This window comes from Salvia splendens, chromosome 5, assembly GCF_004379255.2.
Source record: "Salvia splendens isolate huo1 chromosome 5, SspV2, whole genome shotgun sequence".
Lineage (NCBI taxonomy): Eukaryota > Viridiplantae > Streptophyta > Magnoliopsida > Lamiales > Lamiaceae > Salvia > Salvia splendens.
This window is the reverse complement of record NC_056036.1, coordinates 18,952,882-18,965,493: the sequence shown is the minus strand read 5'-3', so window position 1 is coordinate 18,965,493 and position 12,612 is coordinate 18,952,882. Positions and strand designations below refer to the sequence as shown.

The 12,612-nt window shown below is 40.8% G+C and overlaps 1 long non-coding RNA gene across 3 annotated transcripts; it reads left to right on the top strand.

Moving 5' to 3' along the window:
- Positions 1–1,670: 1,670 nt before the first annotated feature.
- On the top strand, positions 1,671–9,249 carry LOC121803271. 3 transcript variants are annotated; one of them, XR_006050952.1, is made up of 4 exons: positions 1,671–2,370; positions 4,328–5,572; positions 6,928–8,248; positions 8,313–9,249. It is a non-coding gene; the product is annotated as an uncharacterized LOC121803271 (long non-coding RNA). The 3 variants fall into 3 exon arrangements; XR_006050951.1 differs by having other exon boundaries at positions 6,928–8,729; positions 8,851–9,249; XR_006050950.1 differs by having other exon boundaries at positions 6,928–9,249.
- Positions 9,250–12,612: the final 3,363 nt, after the last annotated feature.

Below are 12,612 nucleotides of genomic sequence, written 5' to 3'. Positions count from 1 at the left end.
GTAAATTTGGGTTGAGGGATTAATTTTTGAAGGAGAGTCGAGTGTGTTCAACGACAAAAATACTCTGTGTTCCTTGAGTTCCTAGACCTAGTGATCCAGTGGATTTAAGAAGCGCGGTGTATTGACCGAGCAATTGCATTGGTTTTTCCCTGCATGCACAACAACAAAAAAAAACACACTAAGAACTGCAAGGACTTCAATTATAAAATAAAATGGAACCAAAGTTCTTCGTAGTTTGGTGATTTAGGTGAGAGTTCAACTTTATTCTTTAGTGGAATAAAATAATATTCCATTAGATAATATATTAAATCATGGATTAATTGATTTAATAAGTTTATTGTCTAATGGGCTAGCCCAACATCTAATAACTCCATGGATCCCCATTCTAGCCAATAGAAGTCAATCTTATAAATAGGTGAAGAGAGCAGGTATGGAATTCTTACCCTGTGAACCTAACTCTGATCTACCTGACCCTTCAGATGCCCAAGTTATCGACAATGCTAATGACAATGAGCCACCTTCCAATAATACTCCAGATTTACACAATTACATGCTAGCTAGGGATAGAACCAGAAGGGTTGTTAATAAACCTGACAGATATGGTGCTTGTGTGAACTTGATTGCTTTAACTTTTAATGTGTTTGAGTCAGATGGTGATGAACCTCAATCTTACAAACAGGCTTTGAAATCTAAGTTTTGGGATTTATGACTTAAGGCTATGAAAGATGAAACGCATTCCGTGTTTGTCAATAAAATTTGGATTCTTGTTCCTTTGCCTCATGGTGCTTCTGTGGTTGACTGCAGATGGTTGTTTAAGTTGAAAAATGAAATTGAGAGGCTTAGGTACAAGGCTAGGTTGGTTGTCAAGAGTTTTACTCGGCAATAGGGGATAGATTATACTGAAATTTTTGCTCATGTGGTTAAGTTCACTACTTTGAGAGTTATGCTTGCCTTATGTGCTCATTTTAATTGGGAGTTGAAAAAATGGATGTCAAAACTGTTTTTCTTCATGGTGATTTAGATAAACCTATTTACATGAAGCAGCTTGAGGGTTTTGTTGATCCTAAGTTTCTCATTCATGTTTGTTTACTTAAGAATTCTTTGTATGGTCTTAAACAGTCCCCTAGGCAGTAGGATATCAAGTTTAATACTTGCATACAGAAGTTAGGCTTTGTTAGAAATACCTTTGATGCTTGTTTGTATGTGAAAAACTTGGATACAGTGCCTATGTTCTTGCTGTTTTTTTTATGATACGTTTATCATGGGTCCATGCATTAAGTATGTGAAACATGTTCAATCTGCTCTATGTGATAACTTTGACATGAAAGACCTTGGTGATGCTAAGAAGATTTTGGGTATCAACATCTATAGGGATAGTAAGTCTTCTACCCTAGTCCTTCACTAAGAACTTTATGTGTAAAAAATTCTTGAGAAGTTTAATACTCCCTACATCCCAAGATAAGCGAGTCACATTCCACTTTGGGGTGTCCCAACATACATGAGCCATTTCTATTTATAGTAAAAATTAGGAATTTTAAACATGATTTAGAATAAGTATAATTAAAACCCTTATTACAATTAGCATTAAAATAATGTATTCTAATAGAATGCTAATTGAGAGAAATTTTTCAGTACCCAACGCTCCAATTCCAAAATCATTCACTTTTTATGTCTCTCTTTCTTCCCGCTCAATCTCTCATTTCTCTCTCTCAGCCTCATATAAAAACCCTAGATCAAACATTTCTCATTCAAATTCTCACTCAATCAATGGCTTCCGACGACAAAGTATGACGACGTCGTGGCTGCTGGTAGTGGAGAACCTAACCCAACCGACGATGGGTGGATTAACCACCAACGCCCCATCACTCGCCCCATCTTGTTATATGTCTCTGGATGCTATGGGTCCGCTGGCGGTGGCGGTGGAAAATCTCTCACCGTGATACAAGGAAAAAGGAAAGCTCAAAGTTTCTCACCCTCCCGCCCCCTCGTTGGGCCGATCGACGATTCCGATGGAAAAGCTTCAAGTCCACATGCCACCCCTAACGCAAATAAGCTAAGGAGCGATGGGCTCTCCGATTGCGTCACGTTACAAGATCTCAAAGATCGGTTCCAACTAATATTGGACCGGGATGATGCTGCTGCAACTGCCGTTGCCGAAGCAGATATTGAATCTGATGAAGCAGATATTGAATCTGATGTATATTCACCTATGTATTTTCCTTGGCCGATGACTAATAAAAGATGGGAGGCTTCCAAGGCAGAGGTTGAACGACAGATGAAAGAGGAAGGGTTTTCTCGCTTCAACAACCATGATGATGATGATGATGATGAATTAAATTCCTCTAAGAAGATTGAGAAAGTGTAATATTGGTGAGATATTTCATCATCTGTTATGGTTCATCTCAACTTGGCTATTATTAATTGTTGTTAGTTTGTGGCAAATGTGCAGTGTTGTTACTAAATTGTTTGTTGAATCTATGTGTATTGTTGGTGACTGTGAATTGGATGTTGATTCTATGTGAATTGTTGGTAGCTCTGAATTCATGTTAAATCCATTTGATATGTTGGTGGTTGTGAATTGTTGGTGATTTTGAATTCTTGGTGTTTGTAAATTGTTGTTAAATCCATGTGAATTGTTGGAGGCTATGAATTGATTTTGAATCTATGTAAATTGTGTGTGGCTGTAATGCATATTTTGCTTTAAAAGATTTCTTCACATTAGTGTTTTTTGTTTTTACAAAAGATACACATGCTACTATAGCACTTTTAAAAAAGGTTGACATGTTACAACATCTCTACAAAATATTTCTACCCAAAAGATTGACATCTTAGCAAAATATTTCTGGCCAAAAGATTCCCATATTCCCAAAAGATGCACAGTAGGTTCCAATCCCAAATCTTGCACAATCCTTTCAATTCCTTCATTATACCCGTGTGCTTCCAAATAAGCAATGCAAGCAACATCTAGCTCCATTGGAACTTCTAAGTTCTAAGGTAGCTGGTCCTGGTCTGATCTTCTTAGAGCACCTCTCCCCATATGGGGAATCTTGAACTTGTTGTGCCCCTTGAACTTCATGATCTCAATCATGCATCCATGTAGAGACATGAAAACATTGTCCAAGGTTATATGACATAGGTCATGAAATGATTTGTCCACATCTTTCAATAGATAATCCAATGTATTGCATGCAGTTTGTACTTGAAGTGATTGTATTGCTTGAAACCACCTCAAGTCATTTACATTAGTATCGGGTGAGTTAGGGGGTTGTTGCACTAGCTTCATATTGAATCCGCTCTAATTTGCAACAGCAATAAAATCCAAATCTCCATCCATAATGTGTGGCTTTGCATCATCTTGTTGTATGATGATTTGCTTACTTGCTCCCTCTGGCCATTTTGACATGATGGCTAAAATAATCTGTGTTTACATTCAAGTCTTACATTAATTGCATTGTATGCACTCAACTTTCATCATAAATTGAATGTATAACTTGAATGTATACATTAAAACCATGCATCAAACAAATCTTAACTGTAATTTTTTCATTCAATGCGTGCAACAAAACATTGGCAGTATGTGTTATCACTATAATGCATTAAAACACTGCAGATATTAAATGTTGATTAGAAGACCATACCTTGTTTATCACACAGTCCCTTATCAGTTGCTTTGTGATGCTTTCGATTGGTTTGGTTTCCATTATTCCCGCCCTTCTGTTTTCGCTATTCCTCTTTGCTAGAACCCTTGTTATGAATGGAAATATATCTATCTTATCATCAAACAAAACCTCTCCATTTCTTCCAAATAATGGTCGTGCAACAGTGCACATAAACATAATTTTAGAAATAAACTTCTTAGGTAGAAATAGTATAGCTAAAGGTCAGTATCGGGATATCGAACTCGGGGAATATAAATGCAATTGGCTTATATGTACTAAGCATCAAATACTATCTAGAGAAACAAGAGTTTTGGGGTGAATTAGTAATCTATGTTTGTATCGCCTGAGCATAACTTAGGCGACTCCTCCTACTGAAGTAAGAATTGTGCTAGGGTATTGCAGTTGGAATTTGTATAACCATAACTGTGAATGCACATCCCTGGGATTCCCTTATCTGATATATTTGTCTCTGTGTTTTATCTGCTTAAGTTGTTTAATTTGTTTTTTAAAGTTTTTAATTTCAAAATTTCAATTTTCTCTCGGTTTCCAAATAGTAAAAGAAGCTTAGTTGAGGATAGACAATTTGTGTTTGTTTTCCTTGTATTCGATATCCGATACTGACCTTTAGCTATACTATTCTTACCATGTATACTTGCCGGCATTTTTAGTACTTTTCCAGCCTACCAGTGATTAATCCAAAGGGGAACTGTCATGCTGTGCAACTACGTAGTGGGACCAAATACCAACCTCCACAAGCAGCAGATATAGGCAGAACAAGGAAACAAAGAGAAAGGGAACAGACCGATCCCATGCCAGCTGCCGATCAAACCCAGCGGCCCGCTGCACATTTCCACAACAGTCTGCTGGGAACTTCACAGCCAGTCGAGTTAGAACCAGACCTAGATTCAGAACCACCACCAGCGGCCCCTGCAGAAGAGTTAGTCTCCAGAACCACGGTTCTCTAGCACTGCCACCGTCCCTTACCCCCAGCGACTGACAAGCAAAAAGATAGAGGCCCAGTTCGCCAAATTCCTGGAGGTTATGAGCAAGGTCCACATCAACATACCACTAGTGGAAGCATTACAAGAAATGCCCAACTATGCCAAATTTCTGAAAGATGTGGTCGCTAAGAAATGGAAGTAGGGGAAGTATGAAACGGTTGATCTAACCGAGAACTGCAGCGCTATAATCCAGGGAGTTTTACGTTATCTTGTGTTTTGGGAAATAATGTAGAAAGTAAAGCTTTATGTGAACTTTGAGCAAGTATTAATTTAATGCATTTTTCTTTCTACATGAAGCAATATTGACAATATCCGCCCCACATCAATCACTTTGCAAATGGCGGATAGGAGCACAGTAACACCAAGGGGGGTCGTGGAGGATGTGTTGGTAAGAGTAGGTGAATTCATTTTTCCTGCTGATTTCATTGTTTTGGACATGCAGGAAGACAAGAAGGTACCTTTGATACTTGGGAGACCATTTTTAGCCACTGGGGAGCTATGATAGATGTACAGAAGTGGGAGCTTACTTTGCGAATGAATAATGAAAGTATCACCTTCAACATCAATGACACTTTGAAATTCCATGGGAAAGACGGAGCGGAAGGCTATCAGGAGTGCAGTGTCATCCAAGTAGTCACGGATTGCGTAGGAGAAGTAGAAGTCACATACCACCGAACTCAGGATCCTTTGGAATCTTGTCTTGTTAATTTTCTCACCCCTACTACTGATTCATCTAATTGCAAGGCTAATGTGTATGTTATGATTGCAAAACTCGAGGTCCTTCCCGAAAGAATTCCTCAGAAGGAAAATACATTCTTGCCGTTGCGCACTCCTGAAGAAGAGGAAGAAAACAATAGGGAAACCACGAGGATCACCAAAAGTATAATTGAAGCCACTCCCTGAGCACCTCAGGTACGCATTTTTGTATAAGGACAACACTTACCCTGTTGTAGTTTCCGCTGCTTTGACCGAAAAAGAGTGTGAGAAATTGTTATGTGTGCTAAACAAGTATAGGTCTGCTATAGGATGATCTATCGGTGATCTAAAATGGATTAGCCCAACCACATGCATGCAGAGGATTTTACTTGAAGAAGGGAATAAGCCTTGTGTGCAAAACCAACGTAGAATGAACCCTACCATGCAAGATTTAGTAAGAAAAGAAGTAATTAAGTTGCTAGATGCAGGGATAATCCATGTTATATCTGACAGTGAAAGGGTAAGTCCTACACAAGTGGTAGCTAAGAAAGGGGGTATGACTGTAGTGCCCGATAAGGATGGTGAGATGATTGCCACGAGAGTAGCCACAGGATGGAGAGTTTGGATTAATTATAGGATATTAAATGCAGCCACTAGCAAAATTCACTTCCCTTTACCTTTTATTGATCAAATGCTTGATAGATTAGGGGATATGATTACTATTGTTTCTTGGATGGTTATTCTGGTTATAATCAAATTGCAATTGCTCCTAAAGATCAGCACAAGTCCGCTTTTACTTGTCCTTATGGGATATATGCTTATAGGAATATGTCTTTTGGTTTATGTAATGCTCCTGCCACTTTCCAGAGATGTATGATGGCTATTTTTCATGATTTGATTGAAAATGTGATGGAAGTCTTTATGGATGATTTCTCTGTTTTTGGTAAATCTTATGATCACTGTATTGACAACTTGGCCAAGGTTTTGCAGAGATGTGTTGAAACTAACCTTGTTCTTAATTGGGAAAAATGTCACTTTATGATGAAAGAAGGTATAGTTCTAGGACACAAGGTATCTTCTGCAGGGATAGAAGTGGATAGAGCCAAGATTGCAGCCATTGAAAGATTGCCACCCCCACCCAGTGAAAAGGCAGTGAGAAGTTTCCTAGGGCATGCAGGATTCTATAGAAGATTCATCAAAGATTTCTCTAAAATTTCTAAGCCTCTTTGTAAATTACTTGAAAAAGATGTAAAATTTAATTTTACTTATGAATGTTTGCAAGCTTATGAAAACTTGAAGAAAGCTTTAGTGAGTGCTCTCATTCTCATCACCCCGATTGGAGCCAACCATTTGAGATCATGTGTGATGCAAGCGACATTGTTGTTGGTTCCGCATTGGGCAGAAAAAGAGATAAAATTTTAGGGTCATTTATTATGCTAGTAGAACCTTAGATTCTGCACAATCTAATTATACGACCACAGAAAGGGAGATGCTTGTTATAGTTTATTCTTTTGATAAATTTAGAGCTTATCTTGTCTGGACTAAAACTATTGTTTACACTGATCATGCAGTTATTAGGCATTTGTTCGCAAAGAAGGACACGAAACCCCGGCTCATACTATGGATTTTGCTGCTGCAATAATTTGATGTGGAGATACGCGATAGGAAGGGCTGTGAGAATCTAATGTCCGATCACTTGTCTCGATTGGAGCATCCTATAGAGGGAGAAGATCTATCACAAGAAATCAACGAGGACTTCCCCGACGAGGCTGTGCAGGAACAAGAGCTCCACGAAGAGGTAGGTAGGTTGTGCTGACTTTTTTTGAATTCCGGGCTCTTGATGTTTTTTCCTTCTTTTGTGGCTCGGTGAGAGGATGGTTGGTTTGTTGCTTTGTTGGGGCTTCTTTGTTAGGTATTTTTTTGCTTGTTTTGGATCCCTTTTTGGGAGGTTGGGGGTTTCGCTTTTGTTGGTGGTCTCTCCTTTGGGCTTGCCACTTTGTAGCTCGCCGTCTTGTGGCTTGAGAATTTGTTTTTCATAAAAAAAAATGAGGACTTCCCCGACGAGCATCTACTCTTTACCCAAGCCAATTTTCCATGGTATGCTGACATTGTCAATTATTTAGTGGCCAAGGTACATCCTCTCGATCTTACTCCTTATCAAAAGAAATTTTTTTATAGAGATGTAAGGTCTTATGTGTGGGATGAGCCATATATGTTCAAGAGATGTGCAGATACTATACTTAGAAGGTGTGTACCCCAAGAAGAGTGGGATGTCATAGTTGAAAGATGTCATTCATCACCAACCGGAGGCCTTTCGGTGTGCAAAGGACTACCATCAAAATCCTTCAAAGTGGTTTCTATTGGCCGACTATTTATCGCGACTCTGCAAGTTATGTGTTGCAATGCAATGAATGCCAAAGCACATGAGGAATATCTAAGAAGAAGGAGATGTCTATGAACACCATCATTGAGGTAGAATTATTTGATGTATGGGGGATAGATTTTATGGGACGATTCCCAAAATCGGGGGAGTATCAATACATTTTACTTGCAGTTGGATATGTTTCTCGATGGGTGGAAGCAATTCCTACCAAAACTAATGACTCTAAAGTTGTGACTGCATTTGTGAGGAAAAACATTTTTAGTAGGTTTGGTACACCCCGTGCCCTCATAAGTGATGGAGGATCCCACTTCAACAATAGGTGGCTAGGTATGGAGTCAAGCATATGGTCACTTCTTCGTACCATCCTTAAGCTAATGGGCAGACGAAGCTTGCAAATAGGGAGGTTAAGTTCATCCTATAAAAAACAGCGAGCATAAACAGAAAGGATTGGGCACTACGTTTGGATGATGAGTTGTGGGCATATCGCACCGCATACAGATCTCCTATAGGTATGTCTCCTTACCAATTAGTTTTTGGAAAATCATGTCATTTGCCTTTTGAATTGGAACATAGGTCTTATTGGGCGGTAAAGATGCTAAATCAAGATTTCCAAAAGGCCGGAGAAGAGAGACGCATGTTTCTCAATGAGATTGGCGAATTCCGAAAGGAAGCATATGATAGTTCTTCTACCTACAAAGAAATGATGAAAGCTTACCATGAAAAAATGATCAGTCCAAGAGAGCTCACATTAGGGGATGTTGTTTTGTTGCATAATTTGAGACTCTATCTTTTCCCCGGAAAGTTGAAGTCCAAATGGACCGGTCCCTATATGATCAAGAAAATCTATAATAGTGGAACGGTTGAGTTACTAGCTCCGGATGGAACGTTGTTTCAAGCCAATGGCCATTGTGTGAAGAAATTCTATAGCTTGGACAAGGTGATGGAAGAGGATGAAGTGACACTAGAAGAACCTCCCAAGGAGTAAAAGGGGTAAAGTCAAGCTAATGACAATAAAAGAGCGTTTGTTGGGAGGCAACCCAGTCATTTATTTCTAGTTTTTAAGTATTTTTGTGTTTAATTTTCATTTTTGTGTTGATTGGAATTTTCGCAGTTTGTGGACATCACCCAGCGACTGCTGGCGCGCGCAGTTGCCCGCTGGCAACTTACTGGAACGATCTGACTCTTCACAGCGACCGCTGGAGAGCTCCCAGCGACCGCTGCCCGACTATAGTTTTCCAGCCGCAATTTCAAAGTATCTTTACAGTTTTCATAGTTTACTCACTTCCCGACCGACTCTACAAACTTATTTTACACTTTTTGTAAATAAGTTTGAGGGGTGAAGTGGTGGAACGTGAGTTTAGGTTTTTGTCTTAGTTTAAGTTTTTGTTTTTGTTTAAAAAACCCGAAAGGTGAATCCATGTCATAAACATAGCATGAAGAACTTTGAAACACGCATGTTTAAGGACACTTTAGACCGAGTTTCCAATGATATGAAGTTCTTTTTATCTTTGATTAAGTATGGCTTGACGTTTTGATATGATGATTTGGTGAAAAGGTGCATAATTAGTGAATTGCTTGTTCGCCTTGAAGCATGCTCATTATACCTTGTGAGATTTGAGCCTTAAATTCTTTCTTGTGTGATTTATCTGCATGCATGTAAATGTTTCTAGAACTTGCTCCTAGTGTGCCTAAGTTTACATAGTGTTTAAGTTGATAAAGGAGGATGTTAGGCCATCTTTTATATCCTAAATTTTTGACCCTCTCAAATTTTACCCTTTGAAGCCTATTCTTTGGAAGCCAAATAAATGGGGACAATTCCTTGGGTTAGTATAGTTTTTATACCTTTTGTAAAGGAATTAGAGAGATAAGGAGGTAAGTTATAAAGAAAAGTATTGTGCTTAAATGTAGAAAAGTGCAAGTTGTGAAATAGAAAAAAATGCAAAAGTGTTCATGATCTAGAAAGGATGCTTATGAAAAAGAAAGAAAAGAACGAAAAAGAGAGAGAAATAAAGAAAGGAAAGTTGTGTAGAAAAGAAAGAAAATTCAAAAGTTTGGAAATGTGAGTTGAAGTTAGAAATAATTGTAAAAAGTGTCTTAGGTTTATAAGAAAAGTGGAGTCATTTTTACTCTACTTGGGATATTTTTATTTTTGAGTCACTTTTTAGCCAAATATTCCTCGCCTACCAACGAGCCTACATTACAACAAAAAATAAAGACCTTTAGGACTTTTGATGCTTAATCACATCAAGTGGAAGAGGGATTAGACTTTGAGCAAGCCTATGGTAAACTTTGCATGATGCATGATTTGAGTGCTTATACACATTACCTTTATACACTTTGAGAGTGAGAGATTAATACGCTTCCCATCTTTGGAAGTTTGCCACATGTGAGTGCATGTATTCAAGGTGTTCCACAAGTTCGTAATGAAAGTGCACTAATAAGTCTTGCTTGATTTGATTGCGTTAATTTATGCTTAGTCCATCTTTTCCGTACTTTGAGGCAACAAAGAAGTCTAGTCCTTATGCATTCCGTGCGTCTACTTTTGTTTCTTTATTATTTTGATTGAGGGCAAACAAAAATGTATGTTTGGGGGAGTTGATAAGCTCGGATTTTTCACTGTTTTAAGGTCTTTATTTGGTCCATTTTGAGTGTCAAAGTTTCATTATATGTCCATTATTTGCATATTTTATCTGTTTTGGTATTTTGACGTGTTTTGTGAGAAATTTGTATATTTGAGCCTTAAAAGATAGCTAAAAGTCGAAGTTGGAAATCTGGAGCTTTCAAGACGTCCAGCGGTCCGCTGCAACCGAGCCAGCGACCGTTGGCAGCCACCGACCGCAGAGCCAATAGCGGTCCACTCTGGGAAAGTTGTGCTGAAAAGAGGAACACGCCCAGCGACCTCTCCAAGAGATCCAAAAGCTACGAGATTAATTCCAGCGACCGCTGCAACACAGATAATGACCGCCGATCGAGAGGCAGAAGTTACGGATCAACCCACAGCGACCGCTGGCCAAGGTGCAGCAGCCCACTGAGAAAACGTGGCACACAATTTTGACCTACTTTCTCCCCAAGATTTACCATACTTAGCCACTTTTAGCCTTAATAGATGTTGCTCGAAAATATGGCTATAAATACCCCCGTAAACCACTTCAACAAGAATCTTCTTTCTGCTACATAATTCCAGAGCATATATTTGAGAGTTCTTACTAGTTCATCAAGGTGGATGGGTTTGAAGAAGGAATCAAGAGAAGATCAATGCTACAAGGATTCAACCTTTAGGTTTTATTAGCTTTAGTTCTTATGTTTCCTTTGTTTTCCCTACAAACTATGTATTTAGATTATTCTATCATGTGTAACTAAATTCATAGGATTCTAGGGATGTGTTAGTAACTAAATTCATAGGATTCTATGTCTTTAAACGACACTTTTAATTAAGAGTGGGGACTTTTCAAGGGTCTTAGAGCACCCACAATGGGGCGTCCGATGGCACGCCCGATGGCGTCAATCGTCCTCGGGCGCGGACGATGGCACCACTGTGGGTGCGTGGCATCTGGCGCGCCCGATGCTCACGGCCAATACATCGTCCACGGCGTATAGCGCGGACGATAGCCTATCGTCCGCGCCATTGTGGGAGCGGTGGACGATAGGCTATCGTCCGCGCCATCGTCCACCGCATTGTGGGCTCTGCGGACGATGACACGCAGTTTCATTTTTTTTATAAATAACCTTAATTTTTAACATTTCATTTCGCGATTCCACTCTCGAAACTCACATTTTTTATTACTACGAAATAAATTCATTAAGTCCCAACAGTCCGATGTTCAGTGGTGAGGCTCGTTGGCTGGGTACAGAACCCGGTGAATATCGATCATTCGTCGCCAACACGCAGTACGATCCCGAATTCAGCACGGAATCGTACAATTTTTCTGACATGGAGCTGTCACCAAACCGACCCGTCGCCCCCTCCCGCCGCGCCGCCGCCGAGGCCGCCACCACCACCGACGCCACCCCATCCACCGCACCCGCCAAAAAGAAGTGGACCCGGCATCGCGCGTACAAGTTGACACCTCCGAAAGTATGTCAAGAGTACGCACCCGGCCGTACAAACTACCAGCCGGATGAAATCCTCATATTGGCGAGTTGTTGGGTGGATATATCGGAGGATCCGATATTCGTGAACAACCAAAGGCAGATCGCGTACTGGGAGCGCATCGCCGAGCACTCCAATGAAGCGAAGCCGCCGAGAGAGTACAAGCGCTAACGGGAGCAGCTCCGCAAGCACTGGGACTAGGTGAAGAAGCAAATCAACCTGTTCTCATCGGAGTACGAGAAGTGCGCGCGGGGGGCAGGGCAGCGGCGAGAGCTTAAGCGACGTGCGCTCCAAAGCGCTGTTGTCGTACCAGTCCCTGTACGGCGAGTTCAAGCACGAGGCCATCTGGGCACTCTTGAGGGACAAGCAGAAGTTCTAAGGCGGGATTGTGCACACCGGGGGCGAAAGAGGTCGAAGGCCACCGAAGCTGGTGGTGGCACGAGCAACGACTGCGGGAATCGTCCGGTAGACCTCAACCGGACGTACATGGAGGACGATAGTACTGGCACACCGATGTCCTCCCTGCGTCCCATAGGCGTCAAGGCTGCGAAGGCCAAGGGGAAGGCTACGGTGACATCATCCTCGACCGCCACAATCCCGTCGCCGTTCCCGGCCCCAACCCCGAAGGCCGCCGCCTTTGAGTCGTTGGCAACAGCCTCGATGGCGAAGACGTTGTTGCAGACGCACAAGGCCCTCAAGAAGGGTACGGACCCCGAAGAAGCCGAATATCCCCGGGCGTTGATCGATGATCTGCGCCGGAAGTTAGGAATTGCGTAGATTAGC